A 13,324-nucleotide genomic window follows, 5' to 3' on the forward strand; every position below is an offset into this window, starting at 1 on the left:
ATATACAGGTTTTGGTGAGTAAATGATGAGAGAATTTTCATTTTTGGGTGAACAATCCCTTTCCTAATCATGTAGGCTAATGAATGGCACTGTAAGAGGTTTTGTCATGCTTTTCACCTCAACGAGAAATAGCCTATTGTCACGACGTTTTAATATTGTGAGATCTTGTCACACCCCTATTACTGACCTGTTTTCAATAATTGTTTGAGGACTTTTTTTTACTTGCATTAGTTAGAATAGTATTAGTTTCCGCTCTGGAATTGGTATTGAGAATTGTGAAATTTCTACATTACAATCTACATATTTTATTTCATAGCAACTTTATTTCCAGCAAAATATCCTTGATATATATTGCTATCATGTAAAAAAGAATTACTTGAATAAGGTCACAACGCCCACTCCTAATCGTGTTAATTAATTATGATCTTAGTATTGACCAAAATAACTGTGATTTTTGTCATAATTGAGCAGCCCAACAGAGTAAGTCAGTTGGACGCTGTGTGAGCCCTGAGATGGACTGGCCATCAGTCCGAGTGTTACCCTGCCGTTGGCTGGGACAGCCTCCAGCATCCCTGCGACCCTACATACCACAGGCGGCTTGGAAAATGTATAAATGGATAGAAGTTTGTTAAACTGTAAAACAACTGACACTTTGACACTGTGTGGATCATGTTCAAAGTTAAAAATGTCAATTATATACTCTGTGTCATTGGAAAAAATTTGGTTAATTGTGAGAACTTGTGATTTTAACATTGTATTAATGCCATTGGCATCTAATTGGTTGCAAGTGCTCAAATAATTTTTGGGGCAACTGTACTGTTGGTTTACTGGAAACTTTTGGTATGGACTGAAAAAGTAGACTCCAGTTTCATGACTCGCCTAAAATTAATCATTTCTCATATAGTCACTGACTAACAGTGAAACTGTCGAGAGTTTTGATTGAAAGGTTTTTGAATATACCTAATGAGAGTATGCCACTTTGTTATAAAAACTCCTCTCTAACCCCATTATCTGATAGTGTTGTTTACATCACAACACAATCTGATGTTTGCATGCTTGCATGCCGAACGCTGTCCTTTAGCTTGGCTGTGGGATTTCCAGCGTGCCTCTGTTGGTGCTCGTGTGGCTAGCGTCCTCTTTGCAACTGCTGCAGTGAATCTTATCTCTCCCTCCAGTCACCTCTAAACTCGACAGGCTGTCCTAAATATCTGACACCTCAAACGTGCTTGCTCATCTGAGGCTGTCGAGCTTGACCACCCACTTCTCTGTGGGCTGTGGGAAGGGGGCTCGCCTGACATAAGGGCTGATATTGACTAATGAGGTCATTCTCTTATACAGGTGGAGACTATGCACTGAACGGGGAAAGCCCGGTGGGCTGTTCAGAGCCCAATGATGGGAAGTTATAGCAGAACAAACGGTACGTTTCAGTGCAATAAAGAGAAAGTGGAATACGAATGACTGTTAAAAACACACAACATTTCAACATGATCAAAATCAAATGTGAATGCAGAATAATGGTTTTTGTTTTTTTTTACAATTATTTTTGATTAATTATTTGTATTTATTTAATTATTTAATAATTATATATATTTAAAACAACCATTGGTTTATATATTTTTAATAATAATGTAGTTTGTTTTAATATATATTTAAAATTATTATAAATATGTAAAATTATTTATAAATATTTGTAAAAATTAAAGTTTAATATTTTTATTTCTTTTTATTTCGTTTTTAATTATTATTTTGGAATCGTGTTTAATATTTGTTTTGTTTTAATAATTCGTAATAATTATATAATAAAGAACTGAATCGTGAAAGAACTGACGAAAAATAATGCATAAACATTTCAAGGTGTTTACTGATCAACCAATCGATCTGAAAGGGAAATAGTTCATTAAAAGTGGAACAGGTATGTGCCCACTACAGCCTGGGGGGGAAATATCAAGCTTTGGTATGAGTTCCGATGTCTCGCATGTGGCTTCGTAGGTTGTGGGGTAAGGGTGAGTATGTTTGTGTCTGACAGTCTAGACATTCATCATCACGCAATACTTGTATTTATTCAACAAGATAACGATATTTGAATTGCAGTGTTTGTTATGAAGTAGCAGCAGAGAGGGAGTAGAAAGCAAATGATTCACTGCTCTCCCTGCTTATTCTCAGAAGAGCGCTTATTACAATAAGGGCAGCTGAAGCTAAGCAATAAGTTTCAAATTTGGAACACTTGAGTAATGCTTTCCCTTACCCTGAAACTATATGTTCCTGAGGTGCACCTTAAATAGTCAGTTTTAAAGGTCATTCTCTCAATAAAGAACTCCATCTTTAGACCAGAAAGTCACTTATTCGTGGAGCCACTATAATAATAATAAACTTTATTTTCTATAGCGCCTGTAAAAGTTACATCTCTAAGCAATTCACAACAATATAAAAGAAAAGCATTCATAAAACAGAAGTACATTCAAATACAAAACAAATATAAAACATGTAATCAAAACAGTTCCATAATTAAATGGTATAGAAGACATTGTTAGAAGTGATCAAATAAAAGCTACCCTAAAGAAGTACGTTTTGAGGTAAGATTTAAAAACACTAAGAGATCCTGCTTGCCTAATCTCAGACGGCAGAGAGTTCCATAGTTTTGGAGCATGTGAAGAGAAAACCCTATCAGCCATAGATCTTAAACGAGTTGGCGAAACAGTTAAAAGACCATCTTCAGAGGAGCGCAAATCACTCGTTGGGATGTAGGGGATTAAGAGTTCTGACAAATTGAGGAGCCAGACCATGCAAAGCCTTAAGTAAGCATGAGAATTTTAAAATCAACCGGAAACCAGTCATTTTTAACAAACTGTAATTTGTTTAGAGTAGCTTTTGAAACCCCGGACAGTAGAGCATTGCAATAATCAATCAATGCGAGAAAATACAAAAGTGTTGTTAGGGGGTAACAGTTTAGGACCCAAGGACCAGATGTTTGAAAGAAGACCCGGAGTCAGAATTATAATAAATTGAAGATAAGTTTTACTGAAGATAGTTTGCAGTTTCATCAGCAGAAGTCAGCTTCAAGACTCACACAGGAGTTCGTAGACCGCCCCGCTTACAGTTACAAAGATCACAGCAGTTATACCCTACACCAAGGTCTAAGCTACGTCCTTGCTTCAGGTTGCAGTTTCTGATTAGCTAAGAAATAGATAAACATAGTAATTTTCCACACTTATACAGATAGACGGATGCATATCTCCATCGATTATGCAGCTGACACTCAGACCCTGAAGTTAGGCACGTCGTGACCTTCCAGGTCGCAGATTTGGGTTGCTGGGCGCCAGCATGTCCAGAACAACAACTCAGTCAATCTCCAATAATGCCAGTGGTTCCTTAACCTGTAACCAAGAAGACTAACACACACACCGACACACAGCTTTTCCAAGATTGGATGTGGGCAGGCTCTAACTATAAACAGGATAGTTTTCTCAAAACATCAAGATAATACGTTCTTTCTCTGAAAGAGAGCTACACTTCAGTCTAACTGGAAAGTAAGGCTTTAAAAGAAATGGTCCCTTAAACTATTGGCTTCAATGACCCTAATATGTTTTAACGTGTTGAAGACCTTTCTCAAACACAAAACAAGTCCCTATTTCATTTCTGGAAGCCTGGCTAAATAAGCAAGCACTGTTACTGCATTCAGATATCAAATACAGACATTAAAGAATACACGAAAAGAACATTTCAGTGATCACACTGGTAACTTCTATAACTAAGTAAAATCTCCAGAGAAGTCATTCACTCATTTGATATTTAGAAGGAAAAATACTGATTAATACCTTGATTATAATCACTCATTACACATTGAAGCAGCAGTGGTTTCCAATCCACCCCCTTCAGTGTTAATTAACTTTTCAGCCACCGGAAATTATTATTTTTTATCTTAGAAATGCATTGAGACAGAAAGGCAATAGCCAAATTATCATCAGGTTTGGAACGCATGTAAATCTGAGTGTCATCTGCATAAAAATGAAAGTTAGACCAAGTGATCTTAAGAGTTGACCAACTGGAAAAATGTAGATGCAAAAGATTAAAGGGCCCAAAATTGATCCTTGAGGAACACCAGATTTCACCACCTCTACGGCACTGAATATGTGTGGTTGTGTGGTAAACACAACCACACTCATTGTGTGGTGTTTTTGTTTTTTGTAGCTCTGTAGCTGCTCTCTAATCTGACTAACTGCTCATGATTAATGGTTGAGACAAAAATGGAAAGTATGTTCGGATTGTATGACAACAGCCAGGTATTGGCAAGTTGACGAATCTGTAGCATATTGGCAATCAACTGATATTAGAGCTTTTTATATTTAATTGTGCACTTCTATTTTTATTTTTAGATTACTTTTGCTCCCATCACTCTTAAAACACTAATAATTACATAATACTGTAATTAAAAACACAAAACATTTCAACATTTGCAATGTTCAATGTTTGCATTTAAATGTTAAATGCAACATTTAAATGAATATCCATTTGTAATCATGTACACTATAATGTTGTGATACAAAAAGCATTTACAGGATTTGAAGCATTTAAAACAAGCTTATTTTATTTAGATTTTATTCAAATAATGTTATCTTAACATAGTATATAGTTTTATGTTCGGCCACTTAGTTAACATGAAAAGGATTGTAGACAATGGCCAGAATTTAAATTATTGTCAAGTTCCCATTCGCTGTCATAGACCTTATGCTGGGGCCACACCACAAGATATTCGGGACGATTTCTCGCCTTCTGACAATCCTAAGTGAAGTCCTGATTACCTTGATGGTTCTACAGATTATTTTTCAGATTTTCCTGTGGTGTGAGGTGTGTTAAGAGTGACCGAACCTGCTCTGAGAGACGTCGGAACAGCCCCGATCGCGAATTGTAAATATTCAACATGTTGAAATATATACGATCAGAAATCCTGATGTGTGGGGGGAACCCCGAGGACAAATGCACACATACTCTGTTGATTGTGAAACGATACCCAATCAGAAAGCGAGCTGACAGAAGACGGAAGCATAACAACGGCAGTCATGGTGCATGTAGGCCTACATGTAGGCCAAAAGTCCATGCTCCCACCGTCTCCACGACTTCACCCAAACCCTTTTCTTTTTTTTCCGTGAATGTTCTGTCAAAAGCATTCCAAACACTATCATTGCAATTTCTTCCTGCCTATTGTCCGCCATGTTTATTCTTAAGTCTCGAGAGATTTCCCGTGTTCACAGTCGGGACTGGGGTTGAAAATCTCCTTTGTGGTGTGTTGTCATCTTCACATCACGGCACACCACACACTATGAGCAAAACTGTTAAATCTAGGTTTTTTTTAATTCTCATGTTTGTGTTCTCTCACATTTTGAAAGTCTTATAAGATTTTAAATATATTTTGGTGTGGCCCAGGCATTAGTCAGGTTAGACACCACACGCTGTAAAAAAAAAAAAAAGATATTTTCGATAAGTAACATGTTTTTACATTGCTTTAACTCATCAAAATAAGAAGCCATTTTCAACTTATCCAAGGTTCCATTTGCGCATGCGTCGCGTCTGAACGCGTTGTTGTTTTTGGAGCTCTATCGATTTGATTTATAATTCTTGATTTTTCTCTTTAAACTCACTTACAACGAACATTTTCTACTTTTCCTCACTGAGAAGCACTACTGCTCAAACCTCATAGTTACAACGCGGACTGTTGAGCAGACGCGTCTCAGCCTATTAGTGATCCAACGCCGGATACTCTTAAAGGTTACGTCCGTGGATCACGGCTGAACGCGTCTTCTCCACACTCACTTACAAACAAACATTTTTTCGCCTATCGTGCGTCTACTCTACACCCCTACCACAAAAAAAAACGGATTATATCCAAGACTTCAGTCATAAATTAGTATTAATATTGATAGCATCACTGGTAGCTTCGTTGCTAACTCACTGTCCATCTGTTAAAATGGCGAATATATCAGATGTAAGTAGTCTACCTTTTGGTGCAGGTGAGGACACATTTGAGCTGCACGCACTGCAGTCTGAGCTGGAAGCTGTTGAGAAACAGATCCACGACCTTTTATTGAGACAGGCCGAGCTGAGAGACCGGTGTTTAGCTCTTGAAACATCACGCGCCGATGCACACAAATCAGTGTTTAACGTTACTAACCCGCTGACTCCGACCGCGTCTACTCCGTGCGTTCCTCAGCATTGGTCGCGATCAGCCATGGTCTCGTTCACTCTGGCTCCAACACGCCACCACGAAGCCTGGGTGGTTCCGCAGCGGAAGACGCGAGTCAGGTTTAGACCAAGACTCTCTCCGACCCTCCCGGTTTTCGAATTATCCACACAAAACCGCTTCTCCCCTCTTCGCGAAACAGAACACGATGCTGTGATCATCGGCGATTCCATCGTTCGGCACGTACACGCTACGTTAGGTAAAAGTAAGGTGCACAGTCACTGCTTTCCTGGTGCTCGTGTTTCTGAAATCGCTGCTCGCGTTCCCGAGATCCTGAACGGTGACGAGCGCGTCGGAACTGTGGTCCTGCACGCGGGAGTGAACGACATCAGGCTGCGCCAGACGGAGGTTCTGAAGAAAGACTTCAGGAATCTGATCGATACGGTACGCAGCACATCGCCTGAAACAACGATCATTGTGTCAGGACCGCTTCCCACGTACCGACTAGGGCATGAAAAGTTCAGCAGATTATTTGCGCTAAATGAATAGTTAATGTTATGGTGCAATGAGCAGAAACTGCTCTTTGTAAATAATTGGAATCTGTTTTGGGAGCGTCCTAGGCTTTTCCGTGCTGATGGCTTACACCCAAGCAGATTCGGAGCGGATCTTCTGTCGGATAACATCTCCAAAATGTTAAATACCCTTTGACTAGTAACCAAAAGTCCAAATCATAGTCTCTGCTGCACCAATTTAAGTGATATAAATACTAGTGTAGAACATTGCATAGAAACCGTGTCTATTCCTCGTTTAGTGAGATCAAATAATAAATCTACTGCAGGATCTAGGAAAAATCTAATTGTTATTAAAACAGAAAATGTTGCTATTAGTAAACAAAAACTATTTCTAAAGCTAGGTCTTCTAAACATTAGATCACTCACACCTAAGGCAGTTATTGTAAATGAAATAGTCACAGATAATAGCTTCGATGTACTTTGCCTTACTGAAACCTGGCTTAAACCAAATGATTATTTCGGTCTAAATGAGTCTACTCCATCTGGATACTGTTATAAGCATGAGCCCCGTCTGATTGGTCGTGGCGGCGGTGTTGCAACCATCTATAGAGATATTCTCAATGTTACTCAGAAAACGGGTTATAAGTTTATTTCATTTGAAGTACTTGTACTAAATGTTACGCTCTTAGATGTTAGAAAAACATCACTATTATCTCTAGCCTTGGCTACCGTATATAGACCGCCAGGGCCTTACGCTGATTTCCTAAAAGAGTTTGCAGATTTTCTCTCAGACCTATTAGTCAATGTCGATAAAGCACTAATTGTTGGAGATTTTAACATACACGTAGATAATCCAAATGATGCGTTAGGGGCTGCGTTTACAGATTTATTAAATTCATTTGGGGTCAAGCAAAACGTCACCGGACCAACACATCGTCTTAATCATACACTCGATTTAATTATATCACATGGAACCGATCCAACCGATATAGATATCATTCCACAAAGTGATGATGTCACTGATCACTACATGGTAACTTTCATATTACGTACTGCTGTAATATGTCATGCGGCGCCGCGTTATCAACCAGGCAGAACAATCCTCCCATCCACCATAGATAATTTCTCAAATTGCTTATCTAATCTGTCTCAGCTGCTGCCTGAACCCAAACAAACAGATGAACTAGAAGAAATAACTAGCACTATGAGCACCATTCTCTCTAGAACAATGGATGTGATTGCACCTATTAAATTAAAAAAGGTCAGAGAGAAAATTAAAGCACCATGGTACAACAATACTGCGCATGTTTTAAAGAGAGAAACCCGTATTTTAGAGCGTAAATGGAAACAAACTAATTTAGAGGTCTTTAGAATCGCGTGGAAAGACAGTATGTCACGTTATAAAAAGGCCCTAAAAGCGGCCAGGGCTGAGCACCTCCGCAAACTAATAGAAAACAACCAAAACAATCCAAGGTTTTTATTTAAAGGGATACTTTACCGTTTTTTTATATTAAACTATGTTATTCCCTTAACTAAGACGAGTTGATACATACCTCTCTCGTCTCAGTGCGTGCACTAAATCCCTCTGTCTTGCGGCGAAACTCTGTTAGCCCAGTTCATTTAATATGGGCCAAGCAGAGAAGCTACCAAACACCTCCACGTTTTCCCTATTTAAATACAGTTACTCGCGAAGTGTAACTCGACCTAGGACGGTGACACAAAACAAAACGTTGCGCTTTTCTAAGCGTGTAAAATGGATAACTATTTTGTATGGCGGAATACCATAGCAAGTGCTTGTAAGCACTTCGACTTGGCGCAGTAATACGCTGATTTCACGCAGCCGCCATTTTTAAATCGAAAGTGAGGCTCCGGTGGGAAGAACCCCGGAAGTAAAGATAAACAACAATGCCTTGGATTACCAACCTGAAGCTGCTGCCGCGATTTACACTATTGGATGTTAATATTCAATATAGGATATGTATATAGTTCATTCCTGCTTCTGTTTTTACATTCTGAATTATATATAAAACATTTATTTTATTTATAAATTAATTTCACTGTATATAGTCTAAAGTATGAAAGAAATGTATGTACATTTTTAGAATTGACACAACATCATTAAACACAACAATACGCCATCGCATTCACGACTCTCCTGTGATTAAAGGCGACACTTCCGGTTTTCTTCCCACCGGAGCCTCGTTTTCGATTTCAAAATAACGGCTGCGTGAAATCAGCGTATATCTTCACTAGAGGGAGCGGGGGCCGGTGAGAGGATTTTTCACGAGTGAAGATATTACTGCGCCAAGTCGAAGTGCTTACAAGCACTTGCTATGGCATTCCGCCATACAAAATAGTTATCCATTTTACACGCTTAGAAAAGCGCAACGTTTTGTTTTGTGTCACCGTTCTAGGTCGAGTTACACTTCGCGAGTAACTGTATTTAAATAGGGAAAACGTGGAGGTGTTTGGTAGCTTCTCTGCTTGGCCCATATTAAATGAACTGGGCTAACAAAGTTTCGCCGCAAGACAGAGGGATTTAGTGCACGCACTGAGACGAGAGAGGTATGTATCAACTCGTCTTAGTTAAGGGAATAACATAGTTTAATATGAAAAAACGGTAAAGTATCCCTTTAACACCGTGGCTAGACTAACAAATAAACAGACGTCACCCGAACAAAATATCTCGTTACAGTTCAGTAGTAATGATTTCATGAACTTCTTCACTGAGAAAATAGAAAGCATCAGAACCACAATTGTAAACGTTCAATAACAGTGCTTTACAACTATAGAACAAAAAGAGTTAAATAAACTTATCACTTCATCTAAAACAACAACATGTTTATTAGATCCTATACCAACTAAACTACTGAAAGAAGTGTTACCTGTAGTGGAAGAGCCTCTCCTCAATATTATTAACTCGTCTTTATCTTTAGGTCATGTTCCAAGAACATTTAAACTGGCAGTTATAAAACCTCTCATTAAGAAACCACAATTAGATCATAATAATCTAGCAAATTATAGACCCATTTCAAATCTTCCATTTATGTCTAAAATATTAGAAAAAGTGGTGTCCGCTCAACTGGGCTCTTTCTTGCAACAAAATGATATCTATGAAAAGTTTCAGTCTGGATTCAGACCGCATCATAGCACTGAAACTGCGCTCGTTAAAATCACAAATGATTTACTTTTAGCTTCTGACCAAGGCTGTATCTCAATACTAGTTTTACTTGATCTTAGTGCTGCGTTCGATACTATAGATCACACATTACTCTTAGATCGACTACAAAATTATACTGGTGTTCAAGGACAAGCATTAAGCTGGTTCAAATCATACCTATCTGACCGCTACCATTTTGTCTATTTAAATGGAGAAAAATCGATCATAACTCCAGTAAACTATGGAGTGCCGCAGGGATCTGTGTTAGGCCCTCTGTTATTCTCAATATATATGATGCCACTTGGAAATATTATAAGGAAACATGGAATTAGTTTCCATTGTTATGCTGATGACACTCAAATATATATTTCATCACGGCCGGATGAAAACGCAAAATTTTCCAAATTAACAGAGTGTGTGACGCGTAATTTTCTTTTATTAAATCCAGACAAGACAGAGGTAATACTTATCGGTTCAAAAAAACGCCCACAAAACCTGGCACAATACAACTTTAACATCATAGGATGTCCTGTTACTTTATCCTCTACAGTAAAAGACCTGGGTGTAATACTCGATTGCAACCTGTCTTTTAAAAATCATATTTCATATGTTACAAGGACGGCCTTTTTCCACCTTAGAAACATTGCTAAGCTACGTAATATGCTATCAGTTTCTGATGCAGAAAAGTTAGTTCATGCATTCATGACCTCGAGACTAGATTACTGTAATGCTTTATTAGCTGGTTGTCCTGCATCCTCAATAAACAAGCTACAGTTAGTCCAAAATGCCGCCGCTAGAGTTCTTACGAGATCAAGAAAATAAGATCATATAACACCGATTTTATCATCACTGCATTGGTTACCTATAAAGTTCCGTATTAATTACAAGGTATTGCTACTGACTTATAAAGCCCTAAACGGCTTAGCTCCAGTCTATTTAATGGATCTTCTTTTGCCCTATAATCCATCGCGCTCTTTAAGATCACTAAATTCAAGGCTTTTGGTCATACCTAGGATATCCAGAACCACCAAAGGAGGGAGAGCATTTTCACATTTGGCTCCAAAACTCTGGAATAGTCTTCCTGATACTGTTTGTTGCTCAGACTCGCTCTCCCAGTTTAAAACTAGATTAAAGTCGCATCTCTTCAGCCAGGCATTCATATAATCTTACAGTTCAAACTACAATCCGGCCTCTAGCTCATAAATGCCAGAGGAGAACTGGCCCCCGACTGAGCCTGGATTCTCCCAAGGTTTTTTTTTTCTCCATTAGGTCACCTGATGGAGTTTTAGGACACCATTAGGTCACTTGATGGAGTTTTTCGGTTCCTTGCCACTGTTGCCTTTGGCTTGCTCAGTTTGGGATATTTTGGGGATATTTAATTAAATTGTATCAATCAATAAATTCCTCTTGAAACAAACTTTGTTGTATTATTTTAATTTAATACTGTGAAGCTGCTTTGATACAATCTGTATTGTGAAAAGCGTTATACAAATATACTTGACTTGACTTGACTTATAAGTTATACAAAATGTTCAGTCAGTTTAATGTAATTTAAGTTGAAATGACTTAAACATCTACGTTTATTGTAGGCCTACTTTATTTAAGGCAGTAACTTTTTTACAGTGCATAGGCTACTGAATTTAACTATGAGAAAACGAGACAGCGTTTCCCACACATAGGGTGCTTCTCAATTCTTATTTGTGCATCCTCGTTTCCTTTCCTCGCTTCCTTTCCTTGCGTCTCAGCTCCGCCCCCTGTAGGATGCGAGGGAAGGCTGCAAGGAAAAGACGCGAGGACGGAGGAATCGAATGTAACTTTTTTTTAAACATTGGAATACTTGATCACTCAAGCGTCACTTCATCGCGTCATCAGCAGCACTCAAAGGATCTGCCCTTATGTTGTTGAAGTTTGTTTATTTAAGAAATTCATAATAAATAATAATAAAGCAAGATACCCTGTTGAAATATGTGAGATGTGTGGTTTATATAAACTGCAAAGGTAAAGTATAAATTAAAATGATTGTGACCGATGTGAAGGGGGAGGAGAATTTAGACGTGCGTCACGTTAAAGTCGATAAAATTCTTCCGCATAGGATACACCGGTGTATCCTCGCTCATGACTCCTCAGGAAGCCTCCTCACTCCTCGATCCTCGACTCCTCGCGGTGCAATTAGAGAATTGAGATGTCCTTCAAGATGGCTGAGCTCGATCGGTTTCCGGGTCATAGGATGGAGGACGGAGGAGAGAGGAGACGAGGAGGCATATTGAAAAGCACCCATAGACTAATTAGTGGCGGTGCGCCACAGAATCAACACCGGCCGCCACAAATTGCGTTTCGTTATTAATTATTATTATTATTATTAAAATTATTATGATACATTTTTTTAACGCTTTTTAAAACACGCAGCGTATTCGTTCATTCGCCCTCCGTCTCTCTGTCACTCACACACACACACACAGACAGAGACAGACAGAGCCCCTCCCCTCCGTCACCGTGCACACCGTCTGTCTCCATGAAAACAAGATCATCCCTGGAAGCTTGGTGCAGAGAAATTCACAAGTTCACGATAAGTTATTATCTCGTGAACACCTTTACACAATCACACATTAAAAAGTGCTAGAAAAATATTTTATATTCTGAATATGTTGTCAGTGTGATGTTGGGAGTCCCGACCCGACCCTTAGCAAACAAGCGATTGCGCCTTCTTTAGAACTAGTCGCAAGTTTGCGGTAAAATGCAGTTGGGTTGTCGAGGTTATAACACTATAAGCTGTGAATCTTTTGACGATAAAGCAACGCTGATGAACCATCGCTTGGACATGTGTTAATTAATATCATCCTACAGGTAACAAATGTATAAAATTCACACCATCATTGTTCTTATAGCTTCATAATTAGGACTGTTCACTGTATTAGTTGTTTTCCGATGTATAGAGTGTTATGTCTATAAACTCTGTTTAGTGTTAACGATCGGTTTGGTTAGCAAACGTGCTGCGATTAGCAGTGGCGCCTCCAGAAATTTTTCATAGGGGTGGCCAGATGGGGCCACTTAAAATCTTGGGGTGGCACACCAAAACTTTAAACCATAATTTCAGAATTTTTTTTCTACTGTTGTAGTAAACCAGCCTGTAGTAAACTTTTAGAAAGACTTAAGGAAACTCCTACTGATATACTATATGATGGTTTATTGTGTTATATTTAATGTTACTAATGATATAATGTGCATAGACTAATAACAGTACAGTTAACATTTTGAGTTACACAACAATTCTGTTGTATTTTGCAATTATATTTGGCATAAGGTGTACATTTATTGCAAACAAAACAGTTACTGGGGAAAAGCAGATACTGGCAGATACAAATATATTATATTTATATATTAATGTCAAGAATTCAGAAGTGTATATATTTATATAGCCTACACTACAAATAAATAATATACAATTAAATTATGCTTATTTTAAATGTATTGAGCAGG

The sequence above is a fragment of the Leuciscus leuciscus genome, assembly GCF_965113295.1.
Source record: "Leuciscus leuciscus genome assembly, chromosome: 19".
In the NCBI taxonomy this organism is placed as follows: Eukaryota; Metazoa; Chordata; class Actinopteri; order Cypriniformes; family Leuciscidae; genus Leuciscus; species Leuciscus leuciscus.